Source organism: Geotrypetes seraphini, chromosome 3 (genome assembly GCF_902459505.1).
Source record: "Geotrypetes seraphini chromosome 3, aGeoSer1.1, whole genome shotgun sequence".
Lineage (NCBI taxonomy): Eukaryota > Metazoa > Chordata > Amphibia > Gymnophiona > Dermophiidae > Geotrypetes > Geotrypetes seraphini.
Window position 1 is genome coordinate 190,910,013 of NC_047086.1, and position 6,755 is coordinate 190,916,767.

Sequence of the window (6,755 nt, forward strand, 5' to 3'; positions counted from 1 at the left end):
GCACAAAACCGATCTCTTTTTAGATCTAGTCTTTTTAGATAAAGTCTCTAGGACTTGAGCAGGAGTCAATGGTACCCAACTAACTTGTGACCTGGCTTGGCCATTATTGGAAGCAGAATACTGGGCTAAGTAGACCCAGTATAGCATTTCTTATGTTAATAAATTTTTCACCATTGGAAGTATCCCCTATTTGTGCTTGGGATTTCTTCTCCAAAGTTTGTTTGTTTGACTATTTTCTTTATTGATGTACCTCTGGAGTATATTCAGATTTTCTTGTATCTGCTTTAAGTTGATCTGGGGAATTGCCCCAACTTACCTTTTAACTCATTTTGTGTTATACAGCCCAATGAGGACAACTAGGAGTTCTAACTTAGTTGCCTATCCAAAAATTATCGGCTGCAGATACAAGACTTTTTTGGATAAGACTCTTGCATTTCAAACAAGCAGCAGTCTTGGTGGGGTAATTACGTCGGTGGAGTTATGATGTCTCATGGAGCTTTTAAAAAGTAATTAAGTCAGCGTTGTTTGACAAATTCATTTCTTAAACATGGATATTAGGGTTAACAAAAAATTGTATATTGAACATTGTTAAGTAACGTGTTGTATTTGTAATTACAGTATCTGTATTTCGCTGATTGTCCAGCCTTCTTCTGTTGTAAACTGCCTAGAAATTTCTAGATTATGGCGGTATAGAAGAATAAAGTTATGTTATATGTTATGTTATGATAACGTCTATATATTCCTTTTTGTTATGAACAAACCAATCCCATATAGACAATGCAAAAAATGAAAACCAAAAATAAAAATCCCACCCAGGGAAAACCCACTGTAGTACCTAGAAAAGAAAATCTAGGCAAGAATTCCCCCATCTAGTGACATGCAAGAACTGGAAAAAAAGATAAAAATAAAAAAAGGCCTACAGCCACTACTCCAGGAGGATGAATTACCAAAAGAGATGTTGTGTGCTCTTACCAAAATTGGCCTTCCAACAACCACTCAACCTGAAGCAAAAATTAATGCAGAAGCTCAAAGTGTAAAGAATTGCACAAGTGCCTGCCATAGGGTTATCATATGGCTCCAGAAAAAGGATGGATTGAGACATCTGGGTTTACTTAAATTGTTTTTAGTGGAAGTAAAACCCGGATGTTTAAATCCATCTTCCTTACTTCCATTGTTTTCAGTGGAAGTAAAATCCGGTTCTCCCTTTTCTGGTAACCCTAACCTGCCAGATCCTTGTGTGCCCCTGAGTCAGAATTGACTCCTGATGACCACACAGTGTAGGACCTCCCCACCTTTGTTATGTTAACAGGGTGTGTGTGTGTGTGGGGGGGGGGGGTTGCTATTGCCTTCTCCACGGCATGGTGGTCAAATGACTTGCCGAAGGCCAAAAAGAACTGCTATAGGATTTAAACCTAAGCCTTCTGATTCCAGCTCAGTGCTCTTAAGTATTAGGCTACTCTGATACCACCCACCATAGGACTCCTATATATTCCCTTATATTTGATGCATGGAAAAAGCATTTAACATAAGGGAATTGTAAAAGAGTCAGGGATTCTCCCTCAGTAATGATGTCATTATACCACTGGGCAGCAGAGGCCGCTGGCCCAATAATGTGGAAACTATAGTTCCCATGATGCACTGGGCTCAGCAGTCTTGCTGAGTCACAGGGGTGGTCCTCGGGTAGGGAGGAGAATGTATACCTGAACCTGGAATCAATTCAGACTTCAGAGAGTCCCTGACCAAGAGAGATGAATTCCTGATTTTTCCCTAGACATCAGCTGAGGGCAGAGCTGTGGGAAAAAGACTGATGCCTGTACTGCTTGGCAGAGGTAAAACTAAAGAATAAAAAGTGTTTTTGTTTATATGAGAATGTTATGTACTAACCTCCCCTCCAGCACATGTGGTTCCTTATCACAGGAATCTATTCATGCTGCTCTTCCAATGTTGTATATGTTAATTCAGTGTTGAAAATGTAAGAATGATGCTATATTGGGGAAACAGACCAGATGCTATAGACAAGAATCAACTCACACAGTCACAATATCAATATCATATTGTCACATTTTACTCATACTGTCCTGACCTTAGGAAGGAAGGTTTTGATCTCTGAAAGAGCTGCTCAAAAATTGTATTGTTACTATTGCCTTATTTTCCATATTTTGTTTTATTTTTATTTGTTAACCTATTCTATATTAGGTGAGGGTCTGTCCATGTTCTTCGTGTATGACTTGTGTGAGGGATTCTGTTAGCATGTGGCTCCAGCTTGTTCTAGTTTACTGTGCTGTCATTACATATGTACCATTGCTACAGTTTGAGCCCTCGAAGTTAGGGCAACTAGTTATGACATGCTAATTTTGTACTGTAGATTCTAAGTATCTTTTTCTAGGATTTTACGTTATTTCACATACTGTCTTGCTGAGCTGACTTCACAATTTCAGTAGCATTTTTTAATGACATTCTCAGTTGGGGAATATAGAGTGTGTTTGCAAGTACACCCTGTCTTGGTCGACTGGCTAGTCAGAGCTCCCTCGTTGGCTGAGGGTTGATGCATGGTGGATTAGGTGATCCAGGTGCTAGAGGACCTAAGTTGGCTTGTGCATTACAGACAACGGCAGTCTCTCGCCCAAGCAGTCTTGAAATACCTGTGCATTCTCTTTGACATGGCTGTGGGCTGCCTCTATCTTCCAGGGACACATGGTCTCATTCTGCATTTCCAGATTTCTTCCCTTATCTAGTTCATTCAGCGTGGGGACTATCTTCAGGTCCTGGGATCCATGGCTACCGCTTTGGATGTGATTCCTTGGGCAAGAGTACACTTTCATCCTTTCCAGCTTGTCTTGCTCTCATGCTGAGCTCTGCACTGGGGTGCGTTACAGACCAGTCTTTCATGGATTCTGGAGGCTCGAGCAAGCCTTATGGGTGGCTTCTCCCACAATTGTTATGCAAGGTCATACCACTGCAAATCACCTCCAGGTTCGTGGTGCTGACATGCCAGCCTTCAGGCTGGGGAGCCCGTTGCACTCAGCATCACATTCAGGAGTATTGGACTCCCTCTTGGAGGAAATGGTTGCTCAACCGGGTTGGAGCTAAGAGCCTTCAGCTGGCTCTTGTGCATTGGCAGAAGACTCTGGAGGGCCAAGCGGTCAGAGTCTTCTTTGACACTGCAACAGCAGTAGTCTATGTTAATGGCCAGGGAGATACCAGCAACAAATTCTCTGGCTCAGGAAGCCCGCCTTCTCTTTCTTTGGGTGGCGAACTGTCTCCAGGTGCTCTTAGCAGCGCATATGGCAGGAGTCTACATTGTTCAGGCCGACTTCCTCAGCAGATGGCCCTTGGTTCAGGGTAAATTGGTGCTAGCCACGACAGAGTGCCGAGCCCTTCATGGCTAAGCATATTCAAGCAGCTCGGCAGAGAGGGTTTCAATGCTCGGAAGAGAGGGTTTCAATGCTCTGATGCAGCCGGGGTCTCAGGGAATCCTCCTATATGTCTTTCTTCCCTGGCCCATGATAGGGTGAGTCTTTAGGCGGATCGCAGATCCTCCGGGCTGTGTCATTCTGGTGGTTCCAGAGTGGCCTCGCAGGCCATGGTACACAGATCTGAGGCATTTTCGCTTTCTGTGAAGCATCCATCCTGACCTGCTTCCAACGGGTTCGTTATGCAAGGAGGACATGGGTCGCTTTGCTCTTATGGCATGGCTCTTGAGCTTTCTGCTTTAGAGCACAAGAGCTTTTCTGATGTGGTCCTTGGCACTCTTCTCTTGTCTCATCAGTTGATTGCTATATCTGCTTCAGCATCGGTGCGCTCAAGACCACGCAGAGCCGTGTTCTGCTCCACTTTCAGTGGTACTGGCCTTTCTCCAAGCTGGTCTTGATCAAGGACTCTCTGCAGCATCTGTTTGGGGTCCAAGTGGCTGGGCTCTCTTGTTGTCATGCCTGGGGTCATCTTTTGTCTTTGGCGTCTCACCCTGATGTTGCCAGATTTCTGACAGGGACTCCGTATTGGACCACCAATTTCTCTACTGTTCCCTTTCTGGGACCACATCCTGGTACTGTATAGTCTTTCCAAGACTCTCTTCGAGCCCTTTCAGGATGCTTCCCTCTTGGCCTTGACATTCCACATGGTTTTTTTTCTGATTGCTGTTCTATCAGCGAGCCATGTTTGACTTGACTTCTTCTATCCAGCAGGGTGCTCCCGCTGCTAAAGCCTAGATTTCCAGATGGATCTGTAAGGCTTTTCCAGCAGCCTACATACTTTCTGGGAAGCAGTCTCCTCTTTCTGTTCAGGCACATTCTACTAGATGTATGACTTCTTGGGCCGCAGCTAGAGCTGTCTCCCCTGAGGAGATTTGCATGGTGGCAATGTGATCTTCTGTACACCCGTTTGCCCTGTTTTGCAGAGTGCATGTGGCGGCGAGACTCGACTCTGCCTTTGGGTTCCTCAGTCTTGAGGGGTGGCATAGTAAACCTGTCCTAGCTTTGTGGGGACTGCTTTTGTACCTCCCATTGGTCTGGAATGTCTCACCTATTGCACTGGAAAAAGAGATTATGTACTCCCTGGTAGGCTTTTTTTCCAGTAGATAGGTGAGACATTCTATACTCCTGCCCTGTCCTTCCTGTGCCTGAATATTATCTCAATTTGTTTATGCGTCTCCAACTTATACCTTGGATAACTGTCAGCCCTTGGGGGCTGGGGAGTATACTGTATCTATTTTCCTCTTTTAGGAGGGAGTAGTTTCTGAGCTCCCTTGATGTTTTTCTGGCTGTTTGCAGCTGATTTTTTTCAAGTTACTCCTTTAAACAGAATAGTTATTTAAGACCTTGGTTGGTCTGGGTGTCTCTGCTTCACTTTGATTGCTGGCCCTTGGTGCTTGGGTACTAACTGTAGGTGGAGCTAAGGAGCTCAGTGAAGTACAGAAGAGGCAAAGAAAAATCTGAACTGGATTCCTTCTGCAGATGGCATGCAGCCATGGGGACACTACCCCACTAGTCTAGAATGTCTCACCTATCTACTGGAAAAGAGCTTACCAAGTTAAGTACATAGTCTCTTTTTTATTAATGACAAAATTCTACTTGCACAAATTTCCCTTTCCCCAAACCTGTGTGGTAAATTTTAGTAAAAATGTTACACAGATCTTAGCTGCACTGGGGTGCTACAAAAACTAACAGTATTTCTAGTGTAATGTGTATAGTGGTCCTGAACCTTAGGGTTTTGTATCTGAACCCACAAGTTGCTTGCAGAAAACTATCAATTATGTTTTCAACTCCACCTCCTGCCCCCCTCAGTTTTTCTGCAAGCAAATTGCTCAGAAGTGCTTCTGATTTGCTCTGCGGTTTTATTATTTTCAGGTATTTTTCTCAGTGTGTGTTTGGAGGCTCAGTTCCTAGAGGTTTAGGATCTCTGCATGGGAGAAGATGCAGACTGTTAGCAGGATTAGCCCCTTGGGGACACCTAGCTAGCCAACCTATGGGTATTTTTTATAGCTCACAGGCCATCCCCTACATAACTGCTCACATCCCTGATTTAGTCAGAAGCTTGAGTGCAGTCTTGTTTGAACTCCTTCTCAGACTGACTGAGATTAATAGTGGGCTGGCTGCGTGGTCCTCCTTCCCCTTCGAGATGAGGTTTTCCGGGGGTTGAAGCTCAGTTCGACTTCTGTCAGGCTGGCAGCCCGAAGACCAGGTTTGTCTAGTGAATCTGTGAGGCAGATCTCTTTTTCATTTGTTCCAGCTGAATTCCTCTGCTAAAGCAGGCAGGCACCACATAACACAGTGAGTAAGGTTATTATAGCCTATGGGGAAAATAGGGGAGATGGGAGGATCTTGAAAGGTCGACTTTGAAGGTTTCTACAACTACAGCCTCTTTCCCTCTAAAATCCCTTTCCCTTTGGTTTTTTTGTCCATCAGGGAGGTCTCCAGGGGCTGTTTTTGGCATGATTTTCTTCTGGATCAGACAGTGGGCAAAAGATTCTGCCTCTACAGCCGTGTTGAGCAGGCTCCCCTTTAAGGGACAGATGCTATTTGGAGAGGGTCTGTTGACCTGATGGCAAGTGTTGTGGACCATCGTCTAAGGCCATACCAGACAGCAGACCATGGATGGCTCAGGGTCCGGAAAGGGGTAATTTTCTAGGTTCTCAAAGATTCCATTCTGCATCAAGCCAAGCGACACGGCAGTTTTTTTCAGGGATCACATCAGAGGTCCAGTGGAAGCAGGAGACAGCAGGCTGCGGGCTCTTACTTCTCCCCAACCTCTAAGAAATCACAGTGATGCCATGACAGGGATTGAGCTCCCCCAGATAGGGGGCAGGCTGTTGGCCATCCAGTCGGCCTGGCTTCAGATTGGCACAGACCAGGGGTAGGCAATTCCAGTCCTCAAAAGCCACAGGCAGGTCAGGTTTTCAGGATATCCACAATAAATATGCATGAGATAGATTTGAATTTCAAGGAGGCAGTGTATGCAAAATCCATCTCATATATACTCATTGTGGGTATCCTGAAAACCTGACCTGCCTGTGACTCTCGAGGATTGGAATTGCCTACCCCTGGTACAGACTGTTGGGTCTTGGAAGTTGTTTGAGGCGGTTACAAAATTGAGTTTGGTGCCCCCTTCCAGACCACTGTAGATTCTCCAGCTGGCTGACTGGAGAGAGCCCTCAGAGTCGGGGCAACAGTGCAAAGGTTACTGGACTTTCGTGCCATAGAGCCAGTCCTAGATGCCAAATCAGACTCAGGCAGATACTCCATATACTTTATCATGCT

At 45.1% G+C, this 6,755-nt stretch overlaps 1 protein-coding gene across 1 annotated transcript in view; it reads left to right on the forward strand.

Annotated features, from left to right (window-relative positions):
* Positions 1–1,733: 1,733 nt before the first annotated feature.
* Positions 1,734–6,755, forward strand: part of NCKAP1L (NCK associated protein 1 like) — a 265,246-nt gene continuing 260,224 nt past the window's right edge. The window contains exon 1 of the mRNA XM_033938673.1: positions 1,734–1,829. The gene's annotated coding sequence lies outside the window, so the exon portion shown is untranslated. The remainder of the gene's footprint in view (positions 1,830–6,755) is intronic.